Source organism: Anabas testudineus, chromosome 4 (genome assembly GCF_900324465.2).
Source record: "Anabas testudineus chromosome 4, fAnaTes1.2, whole genome shotgun sequence".
In the NCBI taxonomy this organism is placed as follows: Eukaryota; Metazoa; Chordata; class Actinopteri; order Anabantiformes; family Anabantidae; genus Anabas; species Anabas testudineus.
The window spans coordinates 1,749,104-1,755,885 of record NC_046613.1 but is presented as its reverse complement, the minus strand read 5'-3'; the positions used below and the strand labels follow the sequence as shown (position 1 = coordinate 1,755,885).

The 6,782-nt window shown below is 41.1% G+C and overlaps 2 non-coding genes across 2 annotated transcripts; both read right to left on the bottom strand.

The window, feature by feature from the left end:
- Positions 1-5,806: 5,806 nt before the first annotated feature.
- On the bottom strand, positions 5,807-5,918 carry trnal-caa. Its single transcript has 2 exons — positions 5,881-5,918; positions 5,807-5,852 (listed from the first exon to the last, which is right to left on the bottom strand). It is a non-coding gene; the product is annotated as a tRNA-Leu (tRNA).
- A 231-nt stretch (positions 5,919-6,149) lies between these two features.
- trnak-cuu lies at positions 6,150-6,222 on the bottom strand. The gene has a single exon. It is a non-coding gene; the product is annotated as a tRNA-Lys (tRNA).
- Between the last annotated feature and the right edge of the window lie 560 nt (positions 6,223-6,782).

Below are 6,782 nucleotides of genomic sequence, written 5' to 3'. Positions count from 1 at the left end.
ATTGGAGTCTCTCTCCCCTCCATCACGGACATTTACACCACACGCTGCATCCGCAAGGCTACCTGCATTGTGGACGACCCCACCCACCCCTCACACCCAATTTTCACACTTCTGCCATCAGGGAAGAGGTTCCGGAGCATTCGGGCCCTCACAACCAGACTGTTGAACAGTTTCTTCCCCCAAGCCTTCAGGCTCCTCAACACACACACTACAAACTGAACTGAGCACACACACACACACACTAGATTTCACATGTTTCCATTTAAATCATTTAACTTTGCTGTTCTTGCACATATCTCAGATGTAAATTGTATTCATTTCCGCTACTGGTCGCTGCTGTTTTGTGTTTTGTGTTCTGTTTTTGCACTGTCTTCTGACGTCTGTCTGCACTTTTTCTTTGTGTTCTTGCACTGTTTGCACTAGGTTGCACAGGATGCACTTTATGTGTTTTGCTAGGACAACTTAGCAGTCCTCAGCCCCATGTTTGTCTTGTTGCCGTTTTATGTAGCACCATGGTTCTGGAGAAACGTTGTCTCATTTCACTATGTACTGCTTCAGCTATATGTGGTTGGAATGACAATAAAGCTTCTTGACTTGACTTGACTTGAGGTTATCTTACTCATGTTGCTGTTGTTCATTGCACCATCTTAGGTTCAACTTGCGACAGCAGTAGAGAGACAAAGAAGAGCGGCAAGCGCAGGTCCACGTCTGATGAAGACATAGAAGGGCCAAGGAAAAGAAGCAGAGAGGCCCCCAGACCCTCTGAGAATGAGTGTATGAAGGCTATCGCAAATAAACACATTCCCCAATTAGGCGTTAGGCGCACAGCAATGGTGAGTTGAAGACATCCTCACACGTTCCTCTTGTAGCGCATGTCAGTGAAGATTCTCGTCCAGGTGAAGGTATCTGGAAGTTCAGTCATGACAACTAGACTTCCTTTTGTTGGGTTAAAAATGTTTCACTACTCATCCAAGTGGCTTCTTCAGTCTGAAGATAGCTGATTAGAGCCCACAAATGTATGCTCTAAGTTTTTGTTTCACTCCACCCTTGGCCTGAATTGGCTGCTTGGTGAAACAAAGGATGTGAAGGATGTAATACTCACACCTCTGCCCAACCCCTCTTAACACCTAAAATGGGTCATTAAGTATCGAGGACATTAGCTTTCACATATCTGACCCCATCAGATTACCCATACAAAATCAGATGCATAAGAGCCTATACATATATTAAAGTGTCTGTATTATTCCCCTTTTGGGGCTTAAAAAACAGGTAATTGAAGTCAAAATGTGCATGTATATTTTCATGCAATGTGGTTTATAGTGAGCAACAAGCCTTATAATAGAGTTTTATTCTGAAATGAAACTAGTTGTGCATTAAGTGTAAATTAGTGGTTACCATGTATGTTCTGTAGCAGAGTTCAAAAGATCTCTTTTACTTTAGGTTTTTAAATAATGCCTCACTACATCAAAAATAATACACTTTAAAATAAAGATTGGTGCAGTGATCTACTCATCACAATAAAATAAAGTAAAACATTGACACACTGTCAGGTTATTGTGATAACTTGACTGCCTGTCAATATTGTACGACTGACCATTGCTGATGTTGGTGAGTGCTAGAGTCAACACTGTTTTGGTTTATCACATTTCTGACTTATTCATTTTGTGCCACGATGTCCTTTAACTGAGTGTGAAAGTGGGAAATATGAAACAGTGGCATTACAAGAATGTTTTTTAGTCAACTATTGTACTTCTCACTGATAGGATTTCTAACTTGTGTTATTTAAGCTCTCGTCTGAACTTCAAGCATACATAGAAAAGTATGAGGAGTTTTGGATAACCGCAAAGTGGGAGAACCACAGGATAAAAACATTTTGCTTTTACATAAATTTACGAAGCCTTACTTTTAGTTACACTGGTATAACTAAGCCAAATCTGGACACACACACAAACTTAAATACACAATCCACATTTTTTAAAACTTTCAAAATAAAAGATGAGATGTGATCTCACAAACATCAACAACCACAATATTTCAATCATGATGAAATCAACAATTTCATGCCTTTATGAGACGCAGCCATTAAACAAAGTGGTAGTGGAAAAGTAAGTGACAAGCCTTCTGAACATCTTCTCAATTTGGTACTTTGGCTACTCTCTGTGGAATTGGGAACCCAGCCAAGATCAGGTCCCAGATGTGTTGAGTTCTTGTTAGATTCAGATCTGGTGATTGTGGAGGCCGGGTCATCTAAGGCAGCACTCCATCACTCTCCTTCTTGGACCAGTTCTGTAGCTCTTACATAACCTAGAGGTATGTTTGCAGTCATGATCCTATTGAAAAACAAATTAAGGTCCCACTAAGTGCAAACCAGATGGGATGGCATGTATCTGCAAAATGCTGTGGTAGCTATGCTAGTTAAACGTACCCTCAATCTTGACTAAGTCACCAGCAGTGTCACCAGCAAATCACTTCCATACCACCACATCTTATCCTCCAATTATGTGTTGGTGAAGAATTTCAGTCATCCAAGTTAAGTTATCTTCAAGTGAGTCATGGCAACTGGTTTCTTATTGTTCTCTACCTAACAAGAAGAGAGTCCAGTAGCCAACTTCCAGATTTAGTGGTTCACGATTCAGATTCAGTGATTTTTGGTTAGAACCAAAAATCTCAAATTTGGACTTCAGACCAAAGGACAGTTTTCCGGTTGACTGACCTTCATCACATAAGTGTGTGGGGGGCATCCACTGTGTTTCATCTAACAAAACCTAGTCCACCTAACTCATCTGATACAAGGTTTGTTCCACACGTCAATTAATTACCTATATCACAACCCTAACACACAAAGACACATTCACACTTCTACTTACACTCTCTGATTGGGACAACTTGTGATGTCATTGTGAAGCACACACCCATCAATAGACTCTGATGGGATCTCATCTGTGAGGTCACACACTAAGCAGTGGATGAAATCCCCCCTCCCCTCCCAAAGAGGTAGTTATTAGTCTTAAGCAATATAAGGAAAAAAGTATAGAGACATTACAGGCACACATATGTCAGAATACATATTATTGTCTGGAATTGAACTCTGACTAGTTTCTAAGCCACTGACTCTTCGGTTTTTGCTCATAGTTGGGGTTGGCCAGCATTACATTGTCAGGTCAAACTGAGATTTTCTCAACGATATTATGAAGTGTTTTTCATTTGCCAAGTGCTTAATTAGAATGCCTTCGAACACATTCCTAGCTGTTGAATGTTACACTATGTAAGTTCATGACAAATGATAAAATGACTTTTTTTCTATTCCATTTTGTATGTTTAACTTCTTCAATCCATTTTAATATTACCTACCTCTAAACTGCAATATTTTACTGTTCAATGAGCCTTTTTCATATGTTCAATAAAACATTGTTCAAACTAATACTACTTCTCATTGTGGGATATGCACCTAATTTATATCTCAAAACAAGGTAGGCAATGTAGCTAATTAATTGAAAAATTAATTAGGTCTTTAATGCAGCTCATTTCTTTCTCTTTCAAATGGAGCTTTGCTGCATTTATACATTGGCTTTCTGCCTTGCCTGCCATTGGACTGTGGTGTGGGGGATCACATGAACTGTCAGACCAGTTGGGAAATGGCATTCTCACTAAAACAACCATAACAACCACCACATCCTGTAATGACAGATTTTTCTGTAACTCTTTGTGGGGGACATAAGATATGCGCCAGTAGTAGTTCCAGTTATCAGATCACAGGCTGTCTTGGTGGTCATGTAGAGAGCAACACCAGCTGAAAAACTACTTGATGCACTTTGTTGTTTTACTACACTTAGTGCTAATTCTAATTAGCAGCGTAAATCAATGTGGATAAGAAAGAAAAAAGATCATTTGTGAAATCTGTTCAGCTAGAGAGGCCTGTTTTGTTTTGTCATTGTGAGGTAAAGTATTTGAGGTTTTGTGTCTTCTTCTTCTTCTCTTTCGGCTTTTCCCATCAGGGGTGGCCACAGCGAATCATCCTTCTCCACCTAACTCTATCATGAACATCTTCTACCCTAACACTAGCCAACCTCATGTCCTCTGTTAAGACATCCATATATCTCCTCTTTGGTCGTCCTCTTGCCCTCCTGCCTGGCAGCTCCATCTCCAACATCCTTCTACCAATAGGTTTTGTGTCTAATGATCAACTAAATTAGCAATCTGAAGTGACACCAGATTACTAAACACCCTGACATCACCCTGACATGTTGACATGCAAACACAGGGAGTATTTTTCTACTGAAAAAAAAAGAAACTAATTACAAACGGGCCCCAGAACATTAGGGAACGTTTTGCCAGGGCCAGAAATAACGAAAAGCAGAGTTGCAAAAAAGTGTTGCTTCGTTTGAGTGCTCTCTATTTACTGCAAAAGTCAAAAAGACAAATAACATAGAGACACTTATTTAACGAGCTTCTATTAAAACAGCAGAAATAGTGGACCACAGGTAGCTAGCAAATTTAGGACTGTACCTGTCTAACAATACAGCGAAAGACAGAATTGATAAACGTTGGAAACACACTAATAGAACATTTCAAAATGGACCCATTTTCCATCCACTTTGATGAAATTACCACTGTGGCGGAGGAGATGATAATCATTTTATATGTACATACATTAACAAAACGGAGCAAATACAAGACATTCTTTTATCAATCTTAAAGCTACTGCTTTAGGAGAAGCTATTTTCTATGTTGTTCACACATACTTCACAAAACACTATCTTCCCAATATTCATGTAGGTGCACAGTGCACTGATGAAGCTGCCTCTATGATGGTAAGGAACAACGGCTTCAGCAGCAGTTTGAAAGAGAAAGCTCCCCAAAGACTGGTGTTGCACTGAACAATACACAGACAATCACCAGCCAGCAAACACCCCACCTCAAGGTGAGTTTAACGAATAACAATAACAATAACAAATAAGATGTTGGCATGAAAATCAAGCACTGAACTGGTCACGAAACTGCAGGCACCAGACAATGGTTAGGATTCCTGGTTTTCACCCAGGTGGCCCGGGTTCAACTCCTAGTATGGGAATTACTGTTTGAGGCACTGAAACCTCACATATCCCTGTCCAAATAACATGTTCCCTGAGGGGATCAATAAAGTAGCTCCTTATTATTATTCTGACACAGTCGGATTTATGAGTAAGGGCCTATGAGCAGGATTTCTACTCTTTGAGAATGGGGCAACGGGTGACTGGATAGCACGGTTTATTGGCACAATGGTCCCAGTGAAAAGCAAAGTTTGACACTATGTGGATATGGCAGAAAAAAAATCTAAAAAGAGCGCAAGGTGCATGCTCACAAAACAAATGAGAGTATCATTTCACACTGCTGAACTTGCTGTACAAAGCTATCGTCAATACTTGGCCGTGACCCTTGGTTATGGAGTGCTTAGCATATTCTTTCTGTTATGAAAACCAACTGTATCAAGGTTGTGTTTATTGTAGGGAAAGGCCTGATCTGTCTTAATTGTTGCTTAAGTTGGGTCATGAAGTAAAGCACTGAAATCATTCATCTGGACTCATACTCCTTCAGAACTGTGCGGTGGGTGAGCGGACAACATGATGTACCAGGCACATACAAGCTGAGGTAAAAGTATAGTTTTTGCTCATCTCATCTCATCTCATTCACAGACAATCAGCTCCACTTTTTGGCAGTGTGTATCACGCGTTGTTCAGTACATTACAGGGACATGTTTGTTTTATACAAATACAGATATCTGTGTATCAATTTCCAGTTGTAGAGATAAAAACTGCAGAAAAGTACTTGTCAGGAGTGGGATTTGAACCCACGCCTCCACTCGGAGACCAGAAGTCCCATTAGCTTGAGAAGGAACAAGTCCTTGAGTCTGGCGCCTTAGACCGCTCGGCCATCCTGACAGGTGAAAAAGGATGCCGTAAAAGTCTGTCTCATGTTTACAAGGCTGTATGTTGACACAGGTGGAAGCGCTGAGCTCGCTCCTAAGTGGAGAGGAACACAACGTACATAACACTTGTGGTCTCGCTGTTATGCCTCTTAGAGGAGATGTTATAACCTCTTAGAAGAGCTAGTAGCAAAGCCTTCTGAAGATTTGCGCATTGTCCTCCAAATGAGCCACCCTAAAACCACAGCGCCCAACGTGGGGCTCGAACCCACAACCCTGAGATTAAGAGCCTCATGCTCTACCGACTGAGCTAGCCGGGCTACTTAAGAGACATTTCCCTTGATGCTACAAGGAAGTCCACAGAAAGTCTGTGAGAAGTCGCGCTCTGTTGCAATCCTTTCTAAGTAAGAAAAACTGCTTCACTCGCAGCAACTGCTGGTGGCCACACCTGGCCACAATGTGTTGGCCTTAGCCTTAGCAAGAGGCATGCTTAGTAAGAGGTCTAGTGTGTTGGGCCTGAGAAGTAAAGCACTGAACTCTTTGCTCTCCTTGTACCGTACTTTTAAGTGGCTTTGAATAACAACGTCTGCTAAATGACAATGTAAATGCAACGGCAGGCATCAGTCAGCTACAGATTCTGAATCATGGCTGGCTGGTGTCTGAGGGTCTTTGAGTGGGATTTGGTCTCCTCCACAGCTGCACAGCTGCGAACTGGCTGCAGAGTGAACCAGGTAGAGTGGTCATGATGAGAAAACAGTACCATGCAAAACATCCCAAAATTTGGATTGTCAGTTTGAATATGTGACTATTCCTAATGTGGAGTAGCTTAGAAGTTAAAATCCAACAATATGCCTAAAAGCAAATGACAATTGTGCATTGC